Source organism: Lithobates pipiens, unplaced genomic scaffold (genome assembly GCF_037356315.1).
Source record: "Lithobates pipiens isolate NorthernLeopardFrog02 unplaced genomic scaffold, aLitPip1_a1.2 Scaffold_3, whole genome shotgun sequence".
Classification (NCBI taxonomy): domain Eukaryota; kingdom Metazoa; phylum Chordata; class Amphibia; order Anura; family Ranidae; genus Lithobates; species Lithobates pipiens.
The window spans coordinates 176,647,750-176,660,084 of NW_027507790.1; positions in this window are offsets into that span (position 1 = coordinate 176,647,750).

The following is a 12,335-nucleotide window of genomic DNA, read 5'->3' on the forward strand; positions in this document are numbered from 1 at the left end:
ACAGGTAATCACCACACTCTTATTTCCAGTTAACTACTGGTGGTAAAATAAAAAAGTGTCAGTAAAAGGCTTGGCTCTAAGCACTGTTACGTGTTCCCACACAACAAGTGCAGCGCTAACTTACTAATCAATAACTTAACAATAATGATGAAACCCTCTAATGTATGTACATCTCAATAAACTTAAATATTACCACAATACTGGTCTCTGTGATACGCAACTTATATAATACACATCAAACTGAAAACAAGACATAACAAATACAATTTAGCAGGGATGGTGGAAACCCCTCTACAGATAATTGCAAAACAAATTAAGTTTAAGTGCAACAACTTTTTAGTTGGGAGGTTCGCATTATTATAGCACTTTGGAATTGTTATTTTTTAGATTGTTACACTTAATTTTATATGTTTTAGTTACTATTATGATGTGAATTATTGCACTTGAAGTTAATTTTTCACCATCTCTGCTAAGTCCGTGTCTTTATGCACCTTGCTTTGTGCACTGGTGCACAGTCTTGTTGGAACAGGAAGGAGCCATCTCCAAACTGTTCCCACAAAGTTGGGAGCATGAAATTGTCCAAAATGTCTTGGTAGGCTGACGCCTTAGGAGTTCCCCTTCACTGGAACTAAGGGGCCAAGCCCAACCCCTGAAAAACAACAGCACACAATAATCCCCCCTCCACTAAATTAAGCTGTTATAGCTGCAAAGGGTGTGGCTGCACTACTGCTGCTCTCCTGAGCTCCAGTGAGCTTCATTACTCCCTATATCCAGAGTGGATGCAGGAATCTGGGGTGGACTCAGGGGAGGATCCCCCGAATGGCCAGAGTACTGGTCCTCCCATACTAGTGTTTGAGGACCTGGGAAATGGCCCAGTTAAAGGTGAAAGCCTGTCAGCCTACAGAAAGAAGGTTTGTGAGATGATTGCCAAAGAGGAGGAAGTACTGGCAAAGTTAAAGCTTGACTTCAAGCATAAAAAAATTGCAAATTGACCAGCTTCACAGTACCAAGAGAAGACAGATGCGGCCAGAGTTAATGGCTTTGGAGGCCAAAGTGGAAAAGCAGGGTCTACTGGTGGCCGCATTAAAAGAAATCAGTGGAGCTTTGAATGAGAAGTATGGCAATGATGATCACTTCCGTGCAATGCGCAGAGGGGCCATAAAGTCCAATGGAGGTCAGGCATCACCAGAGTGCGAGAAGCCAAGGTCAGTGCAAAGCAAAAAAGTTACTGTGGGCTTGGACTGTGTTTCTGGCCAGACCGCTGGAAAATCTTTACATTCCGAGCAAAGTATCAGTATGCCCTCAGAAAGTGGAGAAAACTCTGGCACACAGGCTGCGGGTGATCAGCAGTCAGGTGTTTTGACTGGCAGTATGTCATCGGGCCAAGGAAGTTCTGTGCCCTTGTCACCACAGCACGAGGCTATGGAGCAAGATGATCCATCTGAGCCTGGAGAGAAGGTATGTTAAAGTTAATCATGGAAATTGAATCACCTTTGCATGGTCGCAAGTTTGCCGCGTCTGGATCAGCTGTGGATGAAGAAAAAGGCAGAAAAAGCTGTTTTTGTTCATGACTTGGCTATACAATATAATGGAGGTATAGTTCCTATGGATGATGCAGTAGAGGGTATTGGAGAGCAAGCTCATATCATAGCTGAGACTCCCACCTGTGTACAGAAAGCCAGTGAAAGGTATGCAGACTCTGATTTGAAGTGCTGACAAGGACATCTTTACTGTTGGTAACCCTTTAGTTACTGGTAATGAAATAAGAATTACCAAGGGTAATGTAAATGATATTTCTGTGTCAGAAGTCTCTGCTCCATCTGTTCCTGATGATAAAGTTGTTTCTACCTTATCTAAAGAGAGGTCTGTAACTAAAAGTGATGTGCAAGATGTTGCAAGTAGTGCGGTTATTTCATATGCTGCAGTGCTGTTTGCACCTGTACCAAGGGCCAGTTAGTCTGCGGTCACTAGGACTGATGTGAGCGAAGGTCAGGCCAATCTGACACCATCTGGTAGCTCTTTTAAAAGCCGCAATGTGGTCCAATTGAGGTGGACTGGAGAAGGCCCCCCCATAAATAGGAGAGCTGTGGTGGACCCAATTCTGGGGATAGGTTTTAAAGCAGAGGATATTTTTGCCCTTATCAGCCCAGTTGGGTGTGACCTCTCCTTTGTCAAGACAGAAGGATTAGATGTCTTTTGGAAGAGGTATGAGCAGAGGTGGAAGGAGTCTTCAAGATGGGCAGGTTTGTCACCCAAAGTAGTCTCTCGCCAGCCATTATGCGCAACGAGTCCATTCCTGCTGCAGATCTGGTGGTGTGGTTGGGGAGATAAGCTGATGTCCAAGCCCCCTTGAGGAAAGTTGTAGATGACAGGGGGATATGGACAGGAGGATGGACAGTGTTAGTAAAACTGTATGTCACGGGTAATGTTGTTAAGCACATCCCTTCTGCCTTTTATAGGTCGTGATAGGATTATTACTTTTTATGCAGCGCAACCAAAGTTGTGTCATCAGTGTGGTGAAAAGGGGCATTTTTCAAGCTCATGTTCTGTGCAGAAATGTTCCCTCTGTCAGGGCTCAGGGCATGTTGCAAAATACTGCAATTGTATTCATTGTAATCTATGTAACAAGTTGGTTGCCCCTATAGCCTTTGCCCTGAAGCCCTCCATAATCAGCCAGAGGTGGTAGAAGAACTGCTGAGGACGGAGGAGCAGGAACGTGGGGGGCAGCAAGGGGTTGGTGAAGCTGTTTCAGCTAGTCCTGAGGGTCCCTCCAGGTGTCAGTTTCCCAACCTGAAGTTGTGAACCCTCTTGTGTCTGCTCCTCAGTCTGTGCTCCCTACTGTGTCGGTGTCTACTTCTGTTGTGTGTTCTACCCCAGTGTTTCAAGTGCCCAGTGTTCCAAATGTAAATAAGTCATCCAGATTGGCTGAGGCTGCCAAAGGGGCAGAATTGTGCAGATCTGAGGTGGCAGCTTCATCAGTACCTTCCCTAAGGCAGTGTAAGACTTCTAGTGGAGGTTCTAAGGTGAAGAAGGGGAAAGTTGCCTCTCTGCTAATGATGTAGATGAGGTCTTTCAGGGTAATGTTTCAGGGGAGGAGGGAGAGTGGACCAAGGTGGGAGAAGGAGGTATAAGGTAGTCCTGACTAGGGATGACCGAACGGTTCACCCGGCAGTCTTTTCGCGTCAAATTTCGGCTGTTCGCGGTCTGCCCAATCGGCGGACCATTGCCGCCGTTCGCCCGGCGGCCTTCCGTGTTTACAGTGTAAAAGAACTTTGACCTATGATGATACATCCATCATGGGGTACAGGACAGCCAATTGAGACATTACAGCACATGGACACTTGGACATTCCCCCTAACTTATAAATAGACCCGATCCGGCGGCCATTTGACATTCTTTCTACTGTCACTATAGGGAGAGGTTGCTGTGTGGAGCAGGAAGAGACTGCAGTGACCCAAATCGCTAGCTATTAGGTCCACAAAAGTTCTTTTCAGGACTGGTATGGTATAGGTCAGCCGTCATTAAATGGCGGCCCGCGGTCCGAGTCCTGTGTAGTGAATTACACCAATCACTGGTTTGCTGGGACTGCGGGTTTCCCTAGCAACCAGTGACGCTGTGCGCATGCGCCCGCCCCCTGCTCCTGGCTGCGTCTCTCGGAGCTGTGTCTTACTCACGCTCACAGGCAGTAGGCTGTGACGTCACGTGCGTGCCCCGCCTTCCATGCTGCCCTCATTTCCCGATTCCCGGGTCCTGGCTCTCCTTGAGGCAGCTTCAGTTGTGCCCTTCCTCCTGCAGTTGAGGTATGTGGGCACATTAGTGATCATGCACACTGTTGGGCATATTTGAAGGGGCACACTGATAGGTATATTTGTAATTTGCACAATGCTGGGCTTTTTTTGTAAGGGGCATGCTGATGGGTATATTTTTTATATGCACACTGATTTGCATGTTTTGTTAAGGTACACCTTAACAAAATATGCCCATCAGTGTGCACTTAAAAAATATACCCATCAGCATGCCCCTTAAAATAAAATGTGTCCATCAGAGTGCCCTTTAGCATAAAATAAGGGTCACGCTGATGGGCACATTTTATGTTAAGGGGTACTCTGATGGACAAATTTAATTTTACGGGTCACGCTGATGGGTATATTTTTAATGTGCACATCGATGGTCATATTTTGTTAAGGGGCACGCTGATGGGCACAACAAAATGTGCCCTACAAAATATGCCCATTGATGTGCACATTAAAAATATACCCACCAGCATGCCCCTTAAAGTAAAATTTGTCCATCAGAGTGCCTCCTCACATAATAGGCGCCCATCAGTGTGACCCTTATTTCATGTTAAGGGGCACGCTGATGGGCATATTTTATTTTATATTAAAAGGGGCACTCTAATGGGCAAATTTTAAGTTAAGGGGCACATTTTGTTGTCCATCAGAGTGCCCCTTAATATAAAATGTGCCTATCAGCATGACCCTTATTTTATGTTAAGGGGCACCCTGATGTGCACATTTTATGTTAAGGGGAACTCTGATGGGTACATCTTATGTAAGGGGACACTGACAGGAATGTCAGTGATTTAAATGGACACTGTGATGGGGACACCTGATGTAAAGGGGCACACTCATGGGCACATTTTATTTTAAGAGCAACACTGATGGGTACATTTTATATTAAAGGGGCACTTTGATGGGCAAATTTTAAGTTAAGGGGCACATTTTGTTGTGTCCATCAGAGTGCCCCTTAAAATAAAATGTGCCCATCAGCGTGACCCTTAACATAAAATTTACCCATCAGCGTGACCCTTAACATAAAATTTACCCATCAGCGTGACCCTTATTTTATGTGGAGGGACACCCTGATGGGGACATCTGATGTATGGGGACACTCTGACAGGAAGGTCTGATGTAAAGGGGCACTGTGATGGGGACACCCGATGTAAAGGGGCACTGTGATGGGGACACCCGATGTAAAAGGGCACTGTGATGGGGACACCCGATGTAAAGGGGCACTGTGATGGGGACACCTGGTGTAAAGGGACACTGTGATGGGGACACCCGATGTAAAGGGGCACTGTGATGGGGACACCCGATGTAAAGGGGCACTGTGATGGGGACACCTGGTGTAAAGGGACACAGTGATGGGGACACCCGATGTAAAGGGACACTGTGATGGGGACACCCGATGTAAAGGGACACTGTGATGGGGGCACCCGATGTAAAGAGAAAATGTAAAGCTATCCTAGTTCCAACTGTCCACATGTTTAATATTGTAACTGAAACTTGACAATAAATATTGTTGAAATGCTAAGGAAATTGTACATTTCTCATGTTTTTGATAGATATACAGTGACTACAATCTTTCTGAGTCATAGCACAGACTTGAGATTCGAACCTCGGCCCAAAGAAAATTTTGGCGACCGGACCTCCTTGAATTTAAATTCATTACCCCTGGTATAGGTGTTAGGTGTAGTTCAGGATATATGTTTGAGGCACTGCTGTGCTAGTGATTGTTGCAGCAGCCTGTCTTTTGTCAGTGTAGAGAGAGGGACAGGACGCTGTGTGCAGCAGGGACAGTCAGTTTAATCATTAGCTGTTACTATTAGGTCCACAAAAGTCCTTTTCAGGACTGGTATGGTAAAGTAGTACAGGCTATAGTTTTGAGTGCTATTCAAGTTATTGCTCCAGCAGCCTGTGTTTTGTCAGTTTAAATAGGGACAGGCAGGAAGCTGTGTGTGGCAGTGAGGGTCAGTCAGTTTAATTAGTAGCTGTTACTATTAGGTCCACAAAGGTTCTTTTCAGGACTGGTATGGTAATAGGCTTGTACACGTATAATATTCTTTCTTCCAAATATAGAAAGAATATTATACTTGACTGCTGCCCTTCTGCTGCAGTAGTCCTTTATGAGTATAGGGACTGAGGTACAGTCTGCAAAACATTCACAATCTACTAGTTCCACAAAGGTCCTTATAAGGACTGGTAAGGTATAGGGTACTACAGTACATAGGGTTGAGTGAGGTACAGTCTGCTATTCCTTAAGGACTGGTATAGGTCCACAATATATAGGGTTGAGGTGCACTACTGCTGACTGCTGCCCTTCTGCTGCAGTAGTCCTTTATGAGTATAGGGACTGAGGTACAGTCTGCTAAACATTCACAACCTACTAGTTCCACAAAGGTCATTATAAGGACTGGTAAGGTATAGGGTACTACAGTACATAGGGTTGAGTGAGGTACAGTCTGCTATTCCTTAAGGACTGGTATAGGTCCACAATATATAGGGTTGAGGTGCACTAATGCTGACTGCTGCCCTATACTGCAGCAGTCCTTTATCAGTATAGGGACTGAGAGTTTTGTCACAGGGTCATTTAAAAAATGACAGGCAGAGGAAGAGGCAGGCCCTTCCGCAGGGGTGGTAGGGGTAGGGCAGGAGCAACAGGCTTGAGCCAAAGTGGGAAGTTGCAGAAGGTGCGTTCAATTACTTTAAAGGACGCACCAGACTTGGTTGAGTGGCTCACTCAGCCTTACTCTTCTGCATCCTCCTCATCCTCTCGAACTGCACCCTCTTCTTCACTCTCTGCTATGTGCACCCCCAAAGATACTACCACCAACAACACCACCACCACCACATACCTTCCGCTTGAGTCACAGGAATTATTTTCCGATCCATATCAAGACATTTCTGATGCGCAGCCAGTCTTGGTATTGGTTCAGGAAGAGGAGGTAGCAACAACCGCCACTCAGCAGTCTGACGACAGTACCCAGATCAGCCCAAGGAGGAGGTTGGTCCCCAGTGTTGCTACCTACTCCGAAATCTCTACTTATAGCGGTGGGGAAGGTGATGTCGATGATGACGTGTCTAGTGATGTCACATGGGTGCCCACAAGAGAGGAAGAGGAGGGGAGTTCAGAGGGAGATATGGACCAGCAGATAGGGAGGAGAAGCAGGAATAACTTACATTGCACAGGAGGGACAAAGTAGACTGCTAATGTATCAGGAGCGAGTCATCGACCATGTACGGTCACATCTGGCGCTCCCAAGACGCCGGCACATGGCTCCGCAGTGTGGGCTTTTTTTAACGTGTCCGCTGCTGACAATAGCGTTGCCATCTGCAATCTTTGCAGTCAACGCATTAGTCGCGGTAAGCCCAACACTCACCTAGGGACGAACGCCTTAAGAAGGCACATGAGCAGCCATCACCGAGCCCAGTGGGAGCAACGGAACACACAAAGCCACACTCCAGGCTCTCACCGTCCAGCCTCGTCTTCTACTTCTCCTTCTCCTCTCTCCTCACAATTGTCCTCCACTCCACCTTCCATCACGCCAAGCTCACGTTTTTCTGCAAAAAGGCAGGCTTCCGTGGGCCTAATGTTCGAGTGTAAAAAAATGATGACGCCGGATAACCCTCTTGCCCAACGGTTGACGGCTGGCTTGTCGGAACTCATAGCCCGCCAATTACTGCCATATAAACTGGTGGACTCGGAGGCCTTTCGAAAATTTGTGGCCATTGGAACACCACAATGGAAGGTCCCAGGAAGGAAGTATTTCTCAGAGAAGGGCAACACAGAGCTATATGGCAATGTTCAGCGGGCAAGTGAATGTATCTCTGGCACACAGTGTCAGTGCCAAGATACATCTGACCACCGACACGTGGTCTAGCAAACAAGGGAAGGTATATCACTTTTACTGCCCACTGGGTGAACCTTCTGACGGCCGTCAAGCATGTAACCCGTGGCACCCGTGTAGATTTGGTTTTACCGCCACGGATTGTATGCAGGCCTGGCTCTTCTTCTCCTCCTCCTCCTACTCCATCCTCCTCCCTCTCCTCCTCGGCTGACTCCTCCTTTTGCGCTGCTAGTGTCTCTTCTGCTGCGCCGCCCAAGCTCCCCAGAACCTATTCGACATGCCAGGTGAGACGTTGCCAATGCCGTGCTGCGTCTGTTGTGCCTGGAAGCCAAGAGCCACACTGGCCCGGCACTCCTTTCAGCTTTGCGTTCACAGGCAGATCAGTGGCTAACACCGCTCAATTTGACAGTTGGTAAAGTGGTGTGTGACAACGGTGCCAATCTGCTTAGCGCATTGAAACAGGGCAAAATCACGCACGTGCCATGCATGGCACATGTCTTAAACTTGGTCGTGCAGTGATTCATTGTCAAATACCCTGGGGTCCAGGACATCTTGCGGCAGGCAAGGAAAATCTCGGCCCATTTCAGAAGATCTTACACGGCCATGGCTCGCCTTGCTGACATTCAGCGGTGACACAATCTGCTGGTCAGACGTCTTATTTGTGAACTCAACCTTCTATATGCTTGATAGGCTGCTCCAGCAGAAACGTGCAGTTAACGTCTACCTGTATGAACTCTGCGGCAGAACAGGTTCTGGGGAGCTGTTTTTTTTACCACGCCAGTGGCTGCTCATGCGCGACGCATGCAGACTTCTGCGGCCATTTGAGGAGGTCACCAAACTGGTCAGTCGCAGCCATGGCGCCATCAGTGACATGGTACCTTATGCCATCTTTATGGAGTGTGCATTGCGTCGTGTCATTGATCAAGCTGTGGAGGAGCAGGAGCGGGAAGATGAAGAAGTCGCAATGCTGGATGAATTCCCAGGGGGGGCTACTCTATCTGAGACAAGTGAACAACAGGAGTCTGAAGAGGACTCAGAGGAGGATGGTGCCGGGGCGGATGAGGAGGAGCAAGAAGAGCATGCTTTAAACCTTTCTGGGATCCCTGTTGTTGTGCGTGGATGGGGAGAGGAGAACGAGGAGGATGACATTATCCTGGATGATGAGCAGGAGCCAGGCCACCACACCGCTTCCAGTTTAGTGCAAATGGGGGCCTTTATGCTCCAGTGTTTTAATAGGGACCCCCGTATAAAAAGCATAAGGGTCAAGGACCAGTACTGGGTGGCAACGTACTTAGACCCTCGGTACAAACACAAAATGGCAGAAATGTTACCGCCGTCACAGAGGGCTGTCAGAATGGAGCACTTCCAGGCCTTGAAATGCTGCATTCTGCTTTTGCGTGCGCTGGCAGAGGAGCAATTCCCACTCCCAGAGAAGGAGTTGCGGGTACCAATCCAACAGCGCCTGCAAGAAGAGGCCGGTTTGAAGATGTGTTGGTGACTTCGGATATGAGGTCATTCTTTCAGCCGACCCATCGACAGGTGTAATCCGGATCCAGCATCAGGGAACGCCTAGACCGGGCTCCATCGGACCTTTGCTTGCCAAAAATCTGGTGGACTTTTGAAATAGAACATGTTTTACATTTTTCCACCGGAACTCCGCCGGACCCAGTTCCTACCGAGAAATCCGCTCGTCTGTATGCTAGTCCGACGGACAAAAACTGACGCGAGGGCAGCTATTGGCTACTGGCTATGAACTTCCTTATTCTAGTCTGGTCGTACGTCATCACGTTCGAATCTGTCGGACTTTGGTGTGATTGTGTGTGGCCAAGTCTGTTCATTCGGAAAGTCCGTCAGAACTCCGCCGAAAGTCCGTCGGACCTAATTCCTCAAAGTCCGGTCGTGTGTACGCGGCATAAGTGTTACTTTTAGTGAATTCCTGTGATATTGTACGTTTATGCACTTAACCCGATGTGTCAGAGGGGCTGAGGTTCTTGTGCAGGTGACGGCAAAGAACAGAGGACCCAGCCTATACAGTAGCTTATACAGGTGCAGCACTACATTACAAATCAAACTCCTACTTTTTCTGCATTCTAATGCCGCGTACACACGGTCGAATTGTATGACGTACTTAGTCCGTTGAAACATATTTCAACGGACAATCCGCTCGTGTGTGGGCTTCAGCGGACTTTTTCAGCGTGCAGTCCGGAGTACTAAGAATTTCGGTTTGCACAACAATCTTTCCGTCGTACTTTGGTTTCAGCGGACAATACGGTCGTCAGTATGCTAGTCCGACGGACTAAGAATGGCGCATTCCCAGAAAGGATTTACAGGGCGGAAGCGCTCTGTCTTGTAAAACTAGTGTTCGTATTGAAGCTAGCATATTCGTCATGCTGCTAATTTTGTGTTTTTTTAATATAGCACATTCTTTTCTTCTTCATAATGCAAGAAAAGTGAAGTTGCTTTGCTGCTTATATTCACACAGAGTTTTCACAAATGTCTTTATTCATCCTCATCCTATGATTAACATTCCAATTCGAGAATAAATTAAAAAAACAAAGACGGACGAATTAAGCTGATGTCTGAAAAGCGCGAATCGTCTCTAACCAAACTTCCACTAACGCAAAGTCAGCAGAAGGAGCCCAAAGGGTGCTTTGCTGTGTCTTGGACTTCCTATTTCTAGTCCCGTCATACGTGCTGTACGTCATCGCGCAAGCTTTCGGCGGACTGTTTATGTATCCGTGTGTGGCCAAGTCCGTTCAGTAGAAAGTACGCCGGATTGTCCGCCGGATTGTATGACGGACTAAGTACGTCATACAATTCGACCGTGTGTACGCGGCATTATTCAGATGTTGTATTCCGAATGGTTTATTGTTAAGAAAAAATAAAAACTACAATAAAAATGTATTAAAACAGAAAATCACGAGTAAGCTTTATGGCAACATAGTTTTATGCAACCGTCCTTTGAAATTATTGTAAAATGTTGGCAACCGTATAATCTAATAAATATCTTACTTTAATATGTACTATTAACCAAGATAGTCTTGTAAACCACAAGGGCTGGATTGAGAAATCTGTAGTAAAGTTTTCCCAAGATTCATTTTAAATAATAGTTATTAACTAAAAGTAACACAGTGCCTTGAAAAAGTATTCATACTCCTTGAAATTTTCCACATTTTGTCATGTTACAACCAAAAACGTAAATATATTTTATTGGGATTTTATGTGATGGACCAACACAAAGTGGCACATAATTGTAAAGTGGAAGAAAAATGATAAATAGTTTTAACATTTTTTTTTACAAATAAATATCTGAAAAGTGTGGCGTGTATTTGTATTCAGCCCCCCTGAGTCAATACTTTGTAGAACCATCTTTCGCTGCAATTACAGCTGCAAGTCTTTTTTGGGTATGTCTCCACCAGCTTTGCACATCTAGAGAGTGAAATGTTTGACCATTCTTCTGTGCAAAATAGGTCAAACTCTGTCAGATTAGATGGAGAGCATCAGTGAACAGCAATTGTCAAGTCTTGCCACCTATTCTCAATTGGATTTAGGTCTGGACTTTGTGCCATTCTGACACACAACTATGCTTTGATATAAACCATTCCATAGTAGCTCTGGCTGTATGTTTAAGGTCATTGTCCTGTTGGAAGGTGAACCTCTGCCCCAGTCTCAAGTCTTTTGCAGACTCTAATGGCCCATACACACGGTAGGATTTTCCTATGTAAAATGTGTGATAGGCCCTTGTTGTCGGAAATTCCGACAGTGTGTATGCTCCATCACACATTTTCCATAGGAATTTCCATCACACAAAATTTGAGAGCTGGTTCTCAAATTTTCCAACAACAAAATCCGTTGTCGGAAATTCTGATCGTGTGTACACAATTTCAACGCACAAAGTGCCACGCATGATTGGAATCAAGCAGAAGAGCAGCACTGGCTATTGAACTTAATTTTTCTCGGCCCGTCGTACGTGTTGTACGTCTCTGCGTTCTTGATGTTTGGAATTTCCGACCAACTTTGTGTGACCGTGTGTCGGAAAAAAAACATGGGATTTTGTTGTTGGAAAATCCTATCATGTGTACAGGGCATGAGAGAGGGGGCACGCCATGAGGGGGAGGAGTCTAGTATTGGAGTGTGTCTGCACCTAGCACGTCAGGTGTGCATCAGGTCTCCCTCTATGGCAATAATGTAATGCCGCCGCTCGTTCCTAACTGACCCTGGCTCCAGCTTCGGCGTACATGCTGTAGGCGATCCCCTCCCTCCACTCTCTCCCCCCCTACTTCGCATACCGTGTGGCAGCCTCTACAGTCGGACGCTCCGTGCAGACGTGGGCTCCCTCGTCCGAGAGTGAGCCCGACGAGGCGAGTGAGAGTCTCGGGGGAAGGACGCCGGCTGTGACTCCTGGAGAAGGACGGTATTCCGAGCGAGCTCGGTGATCTCCAGAGAAACTACAGCGCCGGGCGCCCTCTGCTGTTGAAGGAGACACGGTGCACTCAACAGAATGGCCATGGAACGTCAATACTGACAAAAGAGAACGCCAAAGCCCCACGAGACGTTTGAGTTCCAGTAGTCCCAGCAGGAGATGCCTGGAGAGAGAGTACCTGCCTAAAGGGGGTTGCAAGTAACATTCAGCAGCACTCAGAATCAGCAGCAGGATAGTAATATAGAAATAAATACAAGAAAAAGAAAAAATCTACCTACTCCACAA